At 48.8% G+C, this 16,759-nt stretch overlaps 1 protein-coding gene across 1 annotated transcript in view; it reads right to left on the reverse strand.

Moving 5' to 3' along the window:
• The window catches only part of LOC133349501 (rho guanine nucleotide exchange factor 3-like), a 56,249-nt gene that overhangs the window by 38,298 nt on the left and 1,192 nt on the right, over window positions 1–16,759 (reverse strand). The window lies entirely within an intron of this gene.

The following is a 16,759-nucleotide window of genomic DNA, read 5'->3' on the forward strand; positions in this document are numbered from 1 at the left end:
TTGTAAGCCAGGCGGATGAGAGATGTGCGAAATGGGTGGGTGGGTGTTGTAAGCCAGGCGGATGAGAGGTGTGTGAAATGGGTGGGTGGGTTGCTTTGTGCCGGGGCGGATGAGAGGTGTGTGAGATGGGTGGGTGGCTGGGAAGGGTGAGGCATGTCTGGCCCTGCCAAAAAAGCAGATGGGATCCCTTCGCCAGAATTTTTCTTTTGTGTCTCGCTGCCTCCGAATCTTTGCGGCCAGCCGCAGACGAGACGCGGACTCGACATGCGGTACCTGCCCCACGTACGCCAGCCTCCGGGTCTCAGAGTCGGCACGTTTGTCTCACTTCAGGAAAATGATACCACACGGTGACTCACCGCTGTCACCATTGTGATCATACAATACCTGTAAATGAACAAGCATGCTCTGTTTGTCAATCCACTGCTGGATCACGGCCTCCCCATAACCTGTGGGCCGTGAGAGAGGTAAATTTACCGTACTTCACCACGCTGGTCAGTGCGGGATTCTGAAGTGCGGAACGATCGATTTTGCTGCCCTGCCCTCTACTGCCCACAAGGCCTACTGCACCTGCCTTTTGCGCGTAATGGTCACCCATCCAAGCACTATCCAAGCTCAACCTTGCTTAGCTTCCGAGCTCTGATGATTTTGGTCACCTTCCGGGCGATTTGGTCAAAATAAACGACTCTATGGCTTTATATATGTATTTCCTGTTTGGCCTCCAGCATCATGCTCCAAATTCTCATCTCTCCAGCTGGTGCTCATTCCATCACAACAGCAGCTACCAAGTAACCTGAACCTCACATGCCCTACAATATTTATAAGCAGGTAAGAGCTCTTCACCAACCCGCACCGAATAATGCGGTGAAGTATGGTCAAATAAAACAAACGACAAAAAACCCCATGACAGGGACGGCGGCGTGGGGAGGAAGCCCTTGACAAAAGGCTGTCAAGTACTGTGTTATATAATTCAAGCGGTCGTTTTGAGGCCAGAAGTCTATTTTCTTCCAAGGGAGAGCCTCGGTGCCCGGGCGTAGTGCATAAACATCGGCACGCCAAGGGGTGGGGTCAAAGGACAATGGTCACGAGATCTCCGAGTCATAACGTCAATCAGGCAAGTGACACCCGAACTTGCCCTGTTGGTTTCCCTCGGCCCACCCAGCCGAGTCTGAAGAACTGGCGTGGCCTGCGAGCACGAGCGGCACCACCGGGGTGATAAAGGCGAACAAAACGGAGCCCTGCGTTAAAACGACGACGAAAACATTCAATGAGTTTTACCTGGTTAATGCAATTAACAACATACCGTATGTGTGGTCCCAATTAGGGCGATTGCCACCCACCCCAGCTGGGGCTCTGTAACAGAATTTACATCTCAACCGTCTACAAAGGCTGCGCGGCGAGGGGTAGGGGAAACGTCGTCTTTGTCTCCATCGCCCTATAGGCTGCAGGGCCAAGTGCTGTTCGTGGCACAAATTATAAGACCCGTCAATTCAGCTGTAAATGAGTGCACGGCCCTGCTTATTCGCTGGACAAGACAAAGGCAGCTTTGGCTGGGTGTGGTGCGTCTCACACCACCCCCTTGTGTGCCCATGTGCCAGCCCCAGTAGGTACTCGGCAACTGCATATCCTAGTCGAAGGTCTATAGAGGGGATACACAGGGAGCCTTTGTCTCCGTGTATACGTAACGGACGCGAATACATTGCTTTGAGAGGAGAGCAGAGGGACCTCTGTCACCAATAACGGACGTTCATAAACCCGACTCTAACCCTGCCAGCACGCACGCACGCACGCACGCAAGGGTTTGGCAAACTAAAATCTTTCATCCGGACCTGGGGTAATCGTAACCACGCTCACAGCACACGGCTCTCGTCCCGGTGTGGTCTCAAGCGCGCTGGGACCGACCCGTCGATGAATCGACTGAAGATCACGCGATGACTTTGTATGTGGGCCGATTGACTCGGGCTCCGACTCGCGGCTGTCCCCACATGATTCTAGATTTGAAGCTTTCGTGACTGCAAGGATTCATACTCTTAGTTCTTTCGGTAAAGTCACGTAGGTAAAAAATGCAATTATTTTTATTAATTTTTATTTCATTTTTTACCAACGTGACTTTACCGAAAGAACTAAGAGTATGTCCCCACATGCTTGCCTCCTGAAGGTGGGAAACCCACCCACCGACCCATCAAGCGACATCACCAAGCCCGCTCCATCCAGGAACAGAGGTTACTTGCGTGCTGTCCCATTAGTTGAGCAATCGAACCAATCATTGGTAGAGTAATCGATTTACTTCAGTCATCCGATAAGCCAGCTCTAGTCTCAAACGTTAACCCAGAACTCTTAGAGCATTTCAAATTCTAGTTGATGGTGAAGGTGGGGGTGGGGGGGGTTACTCAGCCCATCATCGCTCCGGGGGTCGATGAAAACAAACGCGTACCACTTTATGGGGAAGTTAACAAAAAATGTTCACCGGCAGACTGCGCCCGCCAGAGGAATGTGGAATTTCCACCACTGGATCGGGGCTGTCAAAAGTAGATGAGCACCACTTTGATGCTCGTGTTGAGCAAAAAAATAAAAAAATCTCTTTTTTTAAGAAGCAGCACTTGAGTGAGAGAGGGGGGGGGGGGGCACGCACCAGGGTGGGATGGGCCCGACTATGCAAGCAGACCTGACGGAATGGCAAAGTGACTTTATGCGTGCAGACAGTAATAGAAGTCTGCACGCGATGCCTGCTGCCCTGACTTTCACGTGAGCGGCGCGGGTTCCGTCTCGCGTGACACCGACGCAGCCAGTTGCGCGTCCAAAAATATTTCCGAATTAAATGAAAATGTTCCACGCGCGCACATGGGGTGATCGCGCGAGCGAGCGCGCACGCACAGACGCGCACATCTTTTACCCCGCGTAGCCTGACACAAGGATCGGTGCCCGTGCGGTGAACACCTATTGAGGTGGACGCGGCTCACGACGCAAGGGTGGTGTGGTCAGAACCACGCCGGAGCCACCTTTGTCGCCCTCCATGTGCCGAGTCCGTGTTCAAAGGTGTCCGCGATCGTGGCCTTCCGTCCGTTTAGCTCTGTCCGTGATATTTAATCAAGAACTCTGCATACTCCCTCCCGGTTGCATCCATTTTTTTGCACACCGGCTACTCGTTTCGTGCACGAGTTGGTCACGTTGGCCGTGTGACCATACTTCGTCAATACTCGCCGTTGCAGCTCGGTAAATAAAACAGGGGCACCGAGCCGCGCCAGTTAAAATAATCACTCGCCACCGAATGTATCCATCGAAAACCAGGGAATTCGAACCCATTTTTGCTGGGTTTGTAGAGGCAGCGGGCACAAATCAACAGCACCGTTCTGGCGCAGCAGTTCACAGGCAAACGGGGAAAAATGTCGGCAATCGCCAGTTTCAGTCTTTGCGCAGGTATTTTCTCAAAGTTGTGCAAACAAACGGCTGGCAGCGTGGAGTTTGTTTTTAAGCAAATGCACTTTGGCTGACAGCCAGGGCCATCTTGCCTAGAAACAAGTGTACACTCTGTTGTGCGTGCGTCTGAGCACGTGTGTGTGCTCGCTAACAGCACTTGCCCCAACATATGTTAAGGCTATATGGGGGATCTTTGTCTTGGTGTGTGCGAGGAGTGGTTGCACAGCGGTTAGCGCCACGAACTCGGTGATCGGAATTCGATTCCCGCTCATGGCCAACACCAGTGACGAATGAACCAGTCCTGGGCCCCCCCTACGTCTTCTTAGCCTCGTGTGCCGTTCTGGCCTTCATAGGTGTCTTGTGAAGGGGTGTGCACACATCTGGAATGTGTGCGCATGATTTTGCCAGCCAAACACTGATACCATTAGCAACCGCCATGATATGTGGGTCTATCAAGGTAGAGTGTGAAATCATCATGCACCTCCGGTTAGAAGAGTTGGCTACGTACGGTGCGAAAGAAGTTCAACCTACATCGGTGAAATTTTTTTTTTGTTCAAATGATATTCACAAAATAAAAGGGAACAAACGCTGAATAGGGCACAAGTAAGGATAGAGAGAGAGAGAGGTGCACGCTGGAAACTACACGCCGAGACAGAAGAGGAAGATGTGGGTTAGAGAACGCACGCAGGGTAGAGGCATCATACTACAAAAAAGTTCAACATACATACAGCCATGATATATCCACAGCTGGGTGCTTTTCCAAACCATCACCATCCCTCACCATCACAATTCACCTATCTCCTGCAAATGGGATTACTTCATCGCTGCGTCGCCTTGGTGGATGGTCCTTTTCAGTAAAACAAGCTGTGTGAATTCCACATGCCACTAAATGGTACAAATTGTACCGACCCCTGATGGATGAATTGGCTGCGTTGACTCACAATCCTTCCCAGTTCCCAGCACGAATTTCTAACCCGCAGCTAGACGGCAGCTGAACCAGCTTATAAGTTATATTTTACGACCTGGGCTTCTGCAACAGCATTAACGAGGTGTATTGCCGACCTGTGAGTCGCTGCACCTTCAAGGCACTTCACAGTTTATCCGTGTCTCCCTTTTCCCAAGTAACAAGCTGGGATTTTCTTGGCAGCCCGAAGCTGGGTTATCGCTTGCTAGCGAGTCCTTTATGAGGGCGAAAGTCATCTGTTTCCCATGCCGTGGGCTGCCAATTCTTTATTTCTCTGCTGTGGCACGGCTCATCCTGTGAGAAGGCTTGGCACCCAAGCAGGAATCCAGAAAAAAAAGGGATGACAATACGAGTGAAAGGTAATAGATGAAGCGGCAGAGGACGACTGTAAAAAACGATGGACTGGAGTGTAGGAGGCACGAGGCTGGAGAGGATCAACATGAAAACATCACCAATAAATGGGATACGATGATGATGATGGATTTCTGTTACTGCCATAAGTTGATGGACCCAGTGGCCTCAGTAATGAGGCTCCACGGGAGAAGCAAATAAGACACCGTACACACGTGGCACGCGTGTGATTCTGAACGTCATTATCGATAACCAAACGAGGTTAATTAGTGATTAGTGAGATTAATATCAACAAATGTTTTGGTTTTGGGGGGGGGGGGGTGTCCCAGCAACCATTAAGAGTTTACAGGACCTCAGAACAAACACCCCAATAATTATCCGTGTAAAAATAGCATTGCTCTGGTGCAGCAGAACTATAAAATAAAGCGCTCATAAATTACAACAAAAACAGTGTTTACGGGCGTAACCACAGAAACCGCACTAGCGGCGCCACAAATTGCTAGTGCCCTAGCACAGAGCGCGCAGGTATTTGAATTGAAGTGCCCTCTGTTTAGAGCGCAGCTGATGCTTGCCAGCCAGAGTTCGGTGTTGTTCCAGATAGTGGGCGTGACGTTACGGATTCTTGCCTGGAATCCAGTCCCACTCGTGTCTGCCCGCGACCGCACACTGGACATGTTATTTGGCCCGCCTGAGCAACAACGAGGTGAGCACGCGCTGGTGTTACGTTCAGCGCGCCGGGACAAGCGATCCAGAGGCCGCCGGACCCGCTTCACGCTCCCGGCGGGGCAGCTTCAACAAAGTTTCTTAAAACTCCCCTCGCCTGTGTCCACCCGGTAGTACAGATGAGGGTCCACCCCCACCAGCAGCAGCAACAACCACGGTTGGTCAATCAGCTGGTCGCGTGCGGTGGGGTCAAGTGTAGGTATTCCCACCTTTTCCACGATATTTGTCCAGCGTGGACAAGTAGGCCAAATACCCTCTTGGAGGGCGCAATCTAGAGCTCCCTGTAGCGGAGGCTCTGCCCGCCAGCAGTGGAATGACACAATCAGGTCGTGTGCGGGAGCTCGATGGATTATTGCTACGCGAGACCGCCACATTATTGTGATCTGCAAGTTAAGAGCTTAATTAGTTTTTATCCACACGCAGCAGTAGATAGAGCATGGTGCTGATGACGCCGCTAAAAAAGCTTGGAGAGCTGCTTGCTCGGAATGACACCGAGGAACGCAACGATCAGGCGACGAACACCGCACGGACCAACGAGATTGTTGTTTTTGTTTCGGCCCAGCGGCGGATAGACCATGACCGACAAGGGTTGTTGGGGATTGATCACTCTGTGCCCGTCCTCAGTCGTGTTTGTCTCCGACCCATCGAGGTGAGTGCTGTAGGGGATTGTCGTCCAGCACAAACAGAGCCGTGTGCAGACAGGTTTCCTGCTGGGACCCTCCCCACCGACGGCCCCAGTCGCAGCCCCCAGCCCAACAAGGAGTGAACGCTTTCCTGGCACGGAGCTCAGGAAGGGCTGAGAGGGGGGGTAATTAGTGGCGAGCCACAAGAACACGGGACACACTTGCAGAAAGCACACGCAGCCAATGCGAGCGCGCGCCTGCGCGTGCACACGCCATACACACGCATCGACACAAAAGCAAACACATGGACGACTATTTGCCAACGCGTGTGTGCGCGTGTGCATGCCCATGCAACAACAAAAACGAGAAAGTTTATAAAAGTGTATGAACGTTTAGAATGCAGTCGCAGAGCTTTTCACAGACTTGCTGCCGCTCGTGCTGTTAGCGAACACCTATTGAGGCCGGCGGGGCGCATGGGGGGGTTATGTGGCCAGCACCATACCCCGCCGCCTTTGTCTTCCCAGTTCTGATGGCGACACACTGAGCCAGGTGCTCAGTTAAGGCCGAGTCGACCTGGGGGAGGCCGAGAACTGGCTCAAATATTCACCACAGTTATTGGCCGTGAGCGGGAATCGAATTCGGGTCGCCGGGTTTGTAGACGCAGTGCGCTAACCATTAAACGACCACTTTCCACTGCTCTCCACACACACAGAATGATCCCCCGTTGAGCCTATAGAGACTGTTATGGCAAGTGTTGTTCGTCAGCAACTTTCCAATGAGACAACAGCATACACAGACAATGGGTGGACTTGCACCGCTCTCAGACACATTGTTTTCCCAATATACATGTCCAAGACACAATAGACTTATTTTGGGCTGAGTTGACCTTTGTGGAAACCCACGCCAGGTGAACATACTTAATTCTCAATGGTAACACACTAACACATGTACATCCACATTATATATCTATTTTTTCAAAGGATTCCATTGGCATTCATGGTAACAATTCAAATCTCATTAAGAAGATAAGCTGGATTGACTCTGGATAATGCTTGGATGGGTTACCACCAACCATGCTGCCGTATGACTTGCAGGGGACCGCACGGTGGGTACCAGAAGGCAGTGCAACAAAATCCATTGTTGTGCAGTACACCTCTACGCTTCCATTGCTACACTCCCCCTATTCACCATCCTGCACTGGTCACAAAAACGCTCCCCCGTGACCCACGCTGACGTGGGGAAGCCTTCATCCAGCAGCGGACGAGGGCTTCCAGAAATGTGTTTGCCTTTCGATTTAAAGCTTTCGTGACTGCAGGGATTCATCTCCTTGGTTCTTTCGGTAAAGTCACGTAGAAGGAAAATAATAAAATAATACAAATAAACATAATAAAATACAATTCTCACGACGTTTCAAGGCGCCCTTCCCTCCTCTAACCCCTACTTAAATATACGCTGCCAAGCTTGGTGGTGTTCATTCGGACGCTGTCTTTCCGACAGCCCTGTTCTTGACCTGAGGACGGCTGCTTGCGTTGTGGCCGAAACGTCGTGAGAATTGTATTTTATTCTGTTACATTCCAGCAAGGGTTATTTTTCGATTTAAAGCTTTCGTGACTGCAGGGATTCATCTTCTTGGTTCTTTCGGTAAAGTCACGTAGAAGGAAAATAATGAAATAATACAAATAAAACATAATAAAATAATTCTCACGACGTTTCGGCCACAACGCAAGCAGCCGTCCTCAGGTGAAGAATGAGGACGGCTGCTTGCGTTGTGGTCGAAACGTCGTGAGAATTATTTTGTTATGTTTAAATTTTATTATTTTATTATTTTCCTTCTACGTGACTTTACCGAAAGAACCAAGAAAATGTGTTTGCCATCAAACCAAATGGCCTTTCCAGAACAGGTCAAAGGGGGGGGAGGGGGCCCAAGTGCGCCTCCACTGACCGGCTGGCCGGCTAAGGCAGCGAGCCGCGTGACAATGGCAATCGTGGATGGGTTTTATTTTTATTTTTAGTTTTTATGGCCTCAGCTGTTTGCGCAATCACCTAGAAGCAACAAAGACGGGGCGAGGACCGTTGCCAGTTTTAGAAATCCGCGAATTGTGGCCCCGTTCCTCGCGTCCCCACGTCGCGTCTTCGCCTGCGCGCGCGGGGAAGAGCCTCGGTTCGATGCCCTGCCCCGTGCCGCACGCCACAAGTCACGGCTCGCCGCAAACATCTGGTCCGGTTGGGCCTCCCTTAGGTCAACTCAGCCTAAAGTGGATAAGCAAGCGCTGAGGGTGAGCACCAGCAGCGAGGATGCAAAGGTTTGGTCGGACACGATGCAAACCGGCCCCGTAAAATTGCATTGGCAGATAATCTCAAACTCTGCTTGGCCCGATCGTCCAGGTGGGGAGAAGGGGGAAGGCTGCCCTCGACTTGTTTGTAATAAACACGCAGATACGGATCTGACTCGGGGGGAGAGTTGCCTGTGGGTGTACGGTCGCGAGCGTGATTGTTTGCCTCTGTGACTATGAATACGTCTGCGTTTATGTCTGAGCGAGTGCTTTGTGTGGTTGGCCGATGTCGGTTTTAGTCACGTTAGCCCGAGTCTGCAGATGAGTGTGTCCATGACTGTGTATGTCTGAGTGTTGCACGTGGCCGTGCGTGTGTCAGCCTGGGGTGTGCGGGGAGCTGTGGTGCAGCGGTTAGCGCTGCGCTACGAACCCGGCGACCCGGGTTCGATTCCCGCTCACGGCCACCAACACCGGCGACGATTTTTCTGAACCGGTCCCGGGCCTCCCCTAGGTCGACTCGGCCTCAAATGAGTACCTGGTGCGGTGTGTAGTAAACATCGATCCCCTGGGGAGACAAAGGCGGCCGGGCATTGTGTTGGCCACCCCACCCCCTCGTGTGCCGTGCCGGGCTTTATAGGTGCTCGCTAACAGCACTTGCCCCTGCAGTCTGTTACAGGCTACACGGGGGATCTTTGTCTTTGTTGTGCGTGTAAGAGCGAGTCTGTATTATATGTCCTAGGGGAGTCGGGGCCATGGCCAAGAACACCCTTTTACTTCTGTAAATGTACAGCCCACTGCGAGATGAGGGAGTTAGTTGACCATACTTCACCACTGCTGGATGAGGGAGTTAGTTCACCAAACTTCACCGCTGCTAAACGAGGGAGTTAGTTGACTTTACCACACTGGTCAGTGTGAGTTGAAGGCAGAGAGTATATCCGTTAGAGCATAGTACACAGTACAAGGGATTGTAATGCACGACCCTCTGTTTTCCAAGCACACAGCGCCTGCAACCCGTAACACCTGTTATGCACGGTGCTCTCCCGTACCAAGCGATATCCAACCTTAAACCTGCTTGGCTGCTGAAAGTGTAGACGAGACCGTGGGTGCATTCCGGGTGATTTTGTCATCGGAATTTCTAAACACTCGTAAGCAAAATAGGAAATGGCCCCTCTCGTGGGAATGTGGAATTTCCATCATTGGCTCTGAGGCCACCAACGGAGCCGAGGGCCACCCCATTGCTTGTATGAGCCAAGGTCACGACACGTTGATTTGAATTCTTTCCGAGGACACCTCCTGCGGTCCAGCATCTCACAGTTTGACTTGACGAGTCGCTTTCCATCCGACCACAGACAACAACTGCACCGCGCTGTTAATCCTACCCGAGTTCTTTTTAATTTCCACCACAGTAATGCTTTAAATGTACACCTCCAACACCAGGTCGAGCTTTAGCAACCATCCAGATCTCGAATGGAGGAGCCCCAACTGAAACCGCTTAAACCTGCCACGAGACAATAGTCACTCCAGTTCTCTCTACTTTTAGCAGCAACTCTGTTTGTGTTTGCCGTGTGTGTGTGTGTTGTGTGTGTGAGACATGGAGAGAGGCTGTGGCCATCTGTCAAAAGTGTGTGCTCGCAACGTTTGGCAAGACTAACGCTGAGCAAATGAAACCCCAAACCCGCTGGCGTTTCTTTGTAACACAATATTTTGTCTGACAGCTGCAAACATGAGACCGTCTAGTATGGGACGCAGAGATGTATGTGCGCGTGTGTGGGCATGGGGAGCGGTGGTGTCGCGGTTAGCGCTCCGCACCGCTACGAAACTCGGCGACCCGAGTTCAATTCCCGCTCACGGCCAACACCAGCGACGAGTATTGGTTCTGGGCCTCCCCTAAGTCGACTCAGCCTCAAATGAGTACTTGGTGCGGTGTGTAGTTAACATCGCCACTGGGGAGACAAAGGCGGTCGGGTGTGGTGCTGGCCACGCACCCCCTCGTGTGCCATGCCGGCCTTCACAGGTGCTCGATAACAGCACTTGCCCCAACAGTCTGTTAAGGCTACACGGGGGATATTTGTCTTTGTGTGTGGGGCAGGGGGAAATCTTCAAACAAGGGCCCTTTCTGGTCTCATGTTACTCAACCCTGCGTGCCCTCCTTAAGGTTACAGCTTCTTTCTCAAGTCCTTTTTTTTACAAACGGGAGTTTTTGTAAGGGGTGGTTTTGCTAGACTGTTGTGCCTACGCTCCGATTTATAACGTGGAAGAAGAAAAAAAAATGAAGTGTTGCCCAGTAATAATGTATACAGGAAACATTTTTCGAAAGCAGTTTAATTTGCTGTATGAAAGCAGCCAATATATTCCCACTAATGCGCACTGCAGATATCTGGATGGCAGCTTTCCTCTGGTAGCTAACCCAACGTGGATGTGTCCGTACAGAGCTGTGCGCACAAACGCGCAGGTACAATAAGAATTGGACGACATCTCATATCCGCCCCATACCAATTAACCACCCACACCCAGATGCAGCATTCTATGCTTCTGCATTCTATGCTTCTGCATAGAATGCTTCTATGCTTTGCGTTGGCAGTGGTGCACTCACATTCACCAATAACGCCGCCTTAAAATAAATAAACATATAACATGCGACGTTTTGAGCAATGGTCCTTCTTCAGAGCACATTTTCTGCAGAGGTTCAACGATATGCCTACACCACAGTCCCTGGCTAGTCGGATATGCAACGTTGTACGGTGTCGTCATTTCGGTAAAAATGTAAGGTCCAAACGCTAAGCACCCCCTAACTAAACTGACTTAACACAGTGAGTGTTGTCCCTTCTGTTGACAAACGCATTGGGGGAATATTAACAGTAAGCGATGCAAAGCAATCGTCCATACAAAGTTCACACTGCAGACGCTTCAACTTGTGTGTCAATTTTTTACGGGACCCATGCGCTGACCAACATGTGACTGGAGCGTAGGTCTCGAACATACAAAGGCCACATTATAGATCGGATCCACGAAAGTTGATATAACACAGCTGAGACTGGTTAGGCAGCGCGCACGGAGACTGATGCCAGCAGGTTTGGCAAATGTGTGCGAAGGGCTTATGCACAGTTATACCGTGCAAGAGTTAAGCTTTTTCACTTCTTTTTTTACCTTTAAGACTAGGTGTCGGAGCCCTGAAGCCAAGCGCAGAGAGTTAAGTGTCTGGCATTTGCGTTTGACATGGCACATGCTGTCGACTGCATTTGATGTAGAAGAAAAAGCATGGATGCCCAACTTTGGCCAGAAAATACGTTCAACACAGATCATTGTAAATGTAGCGTCATATTCATATCCATCAATGCTATCGTGTATGTTGTTACTGCAGTGCATATCGATGAGTTTATTTTAATGACCCGTGTGTTTGCGTCCCATAAACACGTAAGTCTTTCAAACTCATTGAAATGGTGATGGGTTTATGGGTTTTTTTCCATCACTCTCATTCATTTTTTTTGTGAGAAAAGTGATTCAAATGTGTTTCTCATTTATTTCTCTCTGGTCTCCGTTCTCCCTGCCATAGTCATGGAGAGGTTTCAACACTGGCTCAAGAACAAGCATCATTGGATTCTCCCCGTCGCAGTAACCACTGGCTGATCAGAGAGGAGTTCGTTGTTTTATGCGAGTTGAGTACGGCCGAGGCGGAGTGGTTGAGGTGGGAGGCGAGGTTTGCGTTTGGCAAAGCCAATGAAGGAGTGGGGGCCATTCTAAACCCCTTGTAGCCCTCTCGTCAATTCTCAACCATGGTGGGAAAAAAACCCTCTGGTTGGCACTTGTCCATGGTGTGATACAATGCAGTTACTTTCGACTAGTACTGTATTACCTTTTGCTCATGAACATTTTTTGTTAATAACCGGATCAATTTGATCTGCAGATTTTTTTTTCCCTTGGCCACGGTGACACAATTTTATTGCAGAAACAAATGAAAGTGCTGCGCCCCGCCGCAATGCAAACACACGAGCTGTGAAATTTTACGTGAGGAAGAAGAATTAACCCCCCCCCCCCCCAAACACGCAAGCCAGCCAGCCACAACAGAGAGCTCAGGAAAAAGCCTGAGCCACCACCCTTTCCTGAATGTCGGCCAGTCTGACCCCAGCGACACGGGGGCTGCTGAAATTAAAGTTAAAAAAATATCTGACAATCCCAAGGGACACTGTGTTACTACTGTATTACGGTTTTGAAAAGAAGAAAAAAAGTATCTTTCAGTTCTTCTTTAGAAACCAGTCCACCGGACTTGAACAAACACGTATTTTGGAAAACAATGGCCCAGTTCTTGAAAATAAAATGAACAATATGTAGTCGAGAGTGGTTTACGGGAAGCTGTATTGTTTATTCTTTGGAACAAAACTAAAGAATAAATCCACCAACAAAGGGATAATGGTGGAATTTGTTTTTGTATATAGTGTGTGTATATATACATGCCTTTTTATAGCCAGTCAAACTCCATTTGACTTTCAAAATGTTGCTAACAAAAGTGATTTAACTATAACGAGAAAGGTTTTATTTCATTTGGAATGTTTAAGCAGCCGTGTGAGCAACCACTTGCTCACACCACTGCTGGCGGTAGAGGTCTCCACAAGTGGCAGCTCTAGAGAGGGCATTTGGTTTGGCCTACTCTTCCACGCTACCCAGATGACTTGGGACAATGAACGCACTTGTACTGCATGAAAAATAAGAATAGGTTTAACCCTTTCTGGCAATAAAGCAGCAGGTGTTAAGATGGTCAAACACCAAATAAAAACCTTTTTGCAGGGAATAAAGTTTACTGCATTAACTGCACGTACTTGTGGTGAACATTCAAACAAACATGCTCTGATAATAAATGCAGTTTTCTCTGTGTGCCTATGTGTGCGTCTCTCTCTGTGTGTCTCTGTGTTATCTCTCTCTGCTTATGTGTCTGTCTGTGTGTCTCCGTGTCTGTGTTTTGTCTCTCTCTCAAATTTAGCAATCTTTGGAAGAACGTAATCAACCAGGTGACTGTTATGTTAGCCGACTCTCTGTGTTGTATTGCTTTAGATTTCTAAGTTTACTGGGTTTGCTTTCTCTTTCATTTGTACCTGATGATGATGATGATTGCTTGTTTTGCAATCGGAACCTCGTATGCTATTATTTAATTTATTTTTCTTTCTACGTGACTTTACCGAAAGAACCAAAGAGTGATAAATGCAGTCTTTGAAACTGATTGGCCTACACCAGAGACAGCCTTCTTTGTCACCTTGCCTCACCAGTGTCAGACCACAGAACGCCAAGAGGCGAACAGCACAAAGACAATGCACGCACTGCATCTGTCCGAGCTATAAATCAGAGCATTTATAGCTCGGACAGATGCAGGGATTTTAGAAATTGGCACCGTTGGTTCATCTGCCACGCCGAGAGATGGCATTGAACCGGCGACCTATGGATTGCAAGTCCAGTGCGTTGACCATTACACAGCGGCAACATCTTCCTTATAATTGATCGACGACTGTAACATTTGCCGTCTTCTTTCCCTTCATGAACGTCAAGAAGAATACAAAATCGGTTTAAAAGATGTTGACTGATTTGTTGAAATATATTTCGCACCATGAATGAGTTTTCGCGTAAATTGTATCGCTCGGTGTATTAAAGGCTTCACACCTTCACACTGCGTTTGCAATCGTCACCTGTACTCCAGGTTGCAATGGGCTCTTACCTGGCTTCGGTTGATTTGAGAAACATGAACCAATTACATAGAACATATGTGGATGTAAAAAGAGTCATGTTTTGATTTTATACTAATCTATTCATCAATGCATCGTTACTGCAGGACAGTGCAATACACCTCTCATCCGCGATATTATCCACAAATTTACTTCACTTATCGATGAAAATCAATATTGGTTGTTGCGGATAAAAGGATTAATTTGCTTATGAACACCACTTATCCGTGAACAATTTTACGGTTAATAGGACTAATGATGCAAGTTCCAGAAGTGCATACCAGGAAAGGGGGCAGGACCAGACCCACACGGATAATCGTATGAATCTGCCCCTTCAACTTCACTTATCCACAAACATTCCGGCGAATAACAGGAAGACGTTGAACGTAATTCTGCCTTTGAAAAAGAAAATGCGGACAATCGCGGATAATTTAAGATTGGGGTCGTGGATAATATGCACGTATGTATGTTGAACTTCGTTCACACCGTACGTATCTAACCGTGCAAATCGGAGGTGACGAATAGGAGCTGTCGCGGGCCCCCCTGATAGGGCTGTGAGGAAGTGAAGTTAGGCGAGTTCACGGATAAGTGGAGTTGCACGGGGTAGGAGTGGCAGGGGGGGGGGGGGGTGAAAAAAACAGATGAACAGCATCATGTAACTCAACACTGGTGCCCCTGCATTCATGCCATAGGCGTGTATTGTTGGGAGATCTCGTTTTAATAACAATGATAATATGGCTCAGGGCTAATGAAATGAGACACCCGCGTGTGCATGGCACACGTTACGCATCCATATTTGCACTCACGCGATGGTGACGTCGTATGGCCGGGCACATAAACGTTTTTGCTGGCTTAGCGTAAACAGAGGGAATAAAAAACACATCTCACATTCGTCAATAACAAGGGGCTTTTAAACGAAAATGTATAATAGGCGACAGTTTCGAGCAACGGCCCTCCTTAAACAAATCACTCTTCAATATCGGTGGCGTTTAACATAATATTCATAATTTACACCCTTTGCCGATGCATCCAGCCGTCTCACGGCCATGGGAGTTAGTTGACCGGTCAGTGTGGTTCGGTGAAGGAGGGCAGCCCGGCCTCCGTTCACATATCAGATTTATAACTCGCCGCTGATGTGAGCCGTGGACACGAAATCAAAACTCGGATGGGGAGGGGGCCCGGTTTTACACCATTGAGCAACAGCTCTAGCCGATATATTTACCAACATTGTTTTTTTTAAATACTCTTTTATAAGCGCACAACTTTATCTATCTGTGATAAACGCTGCACTTTCCGTCGTTTTCATGCAGGGGGCGCTGCAATCCTACGCGCCCACTGCATGAACGATGGAGGCGCAAGACAGACGTTTGATTACGTTGGAATCGATCTGCAGACGGCGGTCTTCTCGCACGGCCAGCTCTGTCACCTTATCTCGATCCCGCAATCCCAAACAGGTGAAAGTCCGCATCGAACCGAACCCCCGGCAAGGCCATCTACTTAACGACGAGAGAAAATTCACACGAAATGTCGTTTTCAATTAAGTCTTCCAGATGTAAAATGATAAAAGCTTTTAATGAAGAAATAAAATTATCTAATTCAAAACATAATTCAATTAAAAGATGTTTCATTTTAAAACTTCTAAACGGAGCATCGGGTGCTTGCGTGAATGCGTCGTGCGCGTGCAATTTTCTTGTGACTATAAAACATTAACTCAATCTAAAATCTAAAATACGTGGCGGTATCACAGTTTGCCACGAGCTTGACACAAAACGTGCTGCTGTTAATGAAGATACGTCCTTCGGATTGCGTGTGACAACCCGGGGTCCCTTCACTCGATCAGACACCGGCCCTTGTACCGACACCTGAGTTGTTACCCACGCCATTGTGGCGTCACAGGCGTGAGCTGGTGTGCATGTGGGGTGGTGGGGGGGCAGTGGTTTGCGCCACTGAACCACCTGGGTTCACCACGGCCACGGCTAACGTCGGTGGCGAATATCTGAAACGGGTCCTGGGTCTCCCGCAGGTCGACTCAGCCTCAAATGAGCACCTGATGCCAGTGCTGGATTGAGCTAGTGCGAGGCCTGTAGCAAATGGTATAAAGGGGCCATAAATACAAATATTTATATTAAAACACATTTTTTACTTGCATAGTAAAGCAATTGCATTTTTTCATTTACTATACAGCGAGATAATATGACAAATCGCTAACCTTAAACACCCAGTCGTTCATAAAAGTTGAAGGCAGTATAGTACTATAGTAATAGAGCAAACGCAGAATCACTGAACAGGAATTCATGGTTGCTTGTGTTGCAATCGAAACGTCGTGATTTAATTTCTTTATTTTCTTTATTTTTATTTCTTCACCTACGTGACTTTAACGAAAGAACCAAAGAATATGGATCCTTGCAGTCACGAAAATTTCAAATCTAGAAGGAATTCATAGCTTTAAAGCATTTAGCGCGGGGCCCTTGAAAGTGTGGGGCCCTTGAAAGTGCGGGGCCCGTAGCATATGCAGCTACTTTTGCTACTAGGAGAATCCAGCACTGCCTGATGTGTGAACGATAACAACCCCCCCCCCCCCATCAGAAGTGGGGAGACAAAGACGGCCGACTGTGGTTGCGCCGTGTCGGCCACAATAGGTTCTCGCTAACAGCACTTGCAGCAATCGGAATCTGTATTCATACTGGAGGAATCCGATGAGCT

This window comes from Lethenteron reissneri, chromosome 30, assembly GCF_015708825.2.
Source record: "Lethenteron reissneri isolate LAM-NWPU_2019-01 chromosome 30, ASM1570882v1, whole genome shotgun sequence".
Lineage (NCBI taxonomy): Eukaryota > Metazoa > Chordata > Hyperoartia > Petromyzontiformes > Petromyzontidae > Lethenteron > Lethenteron reissneri.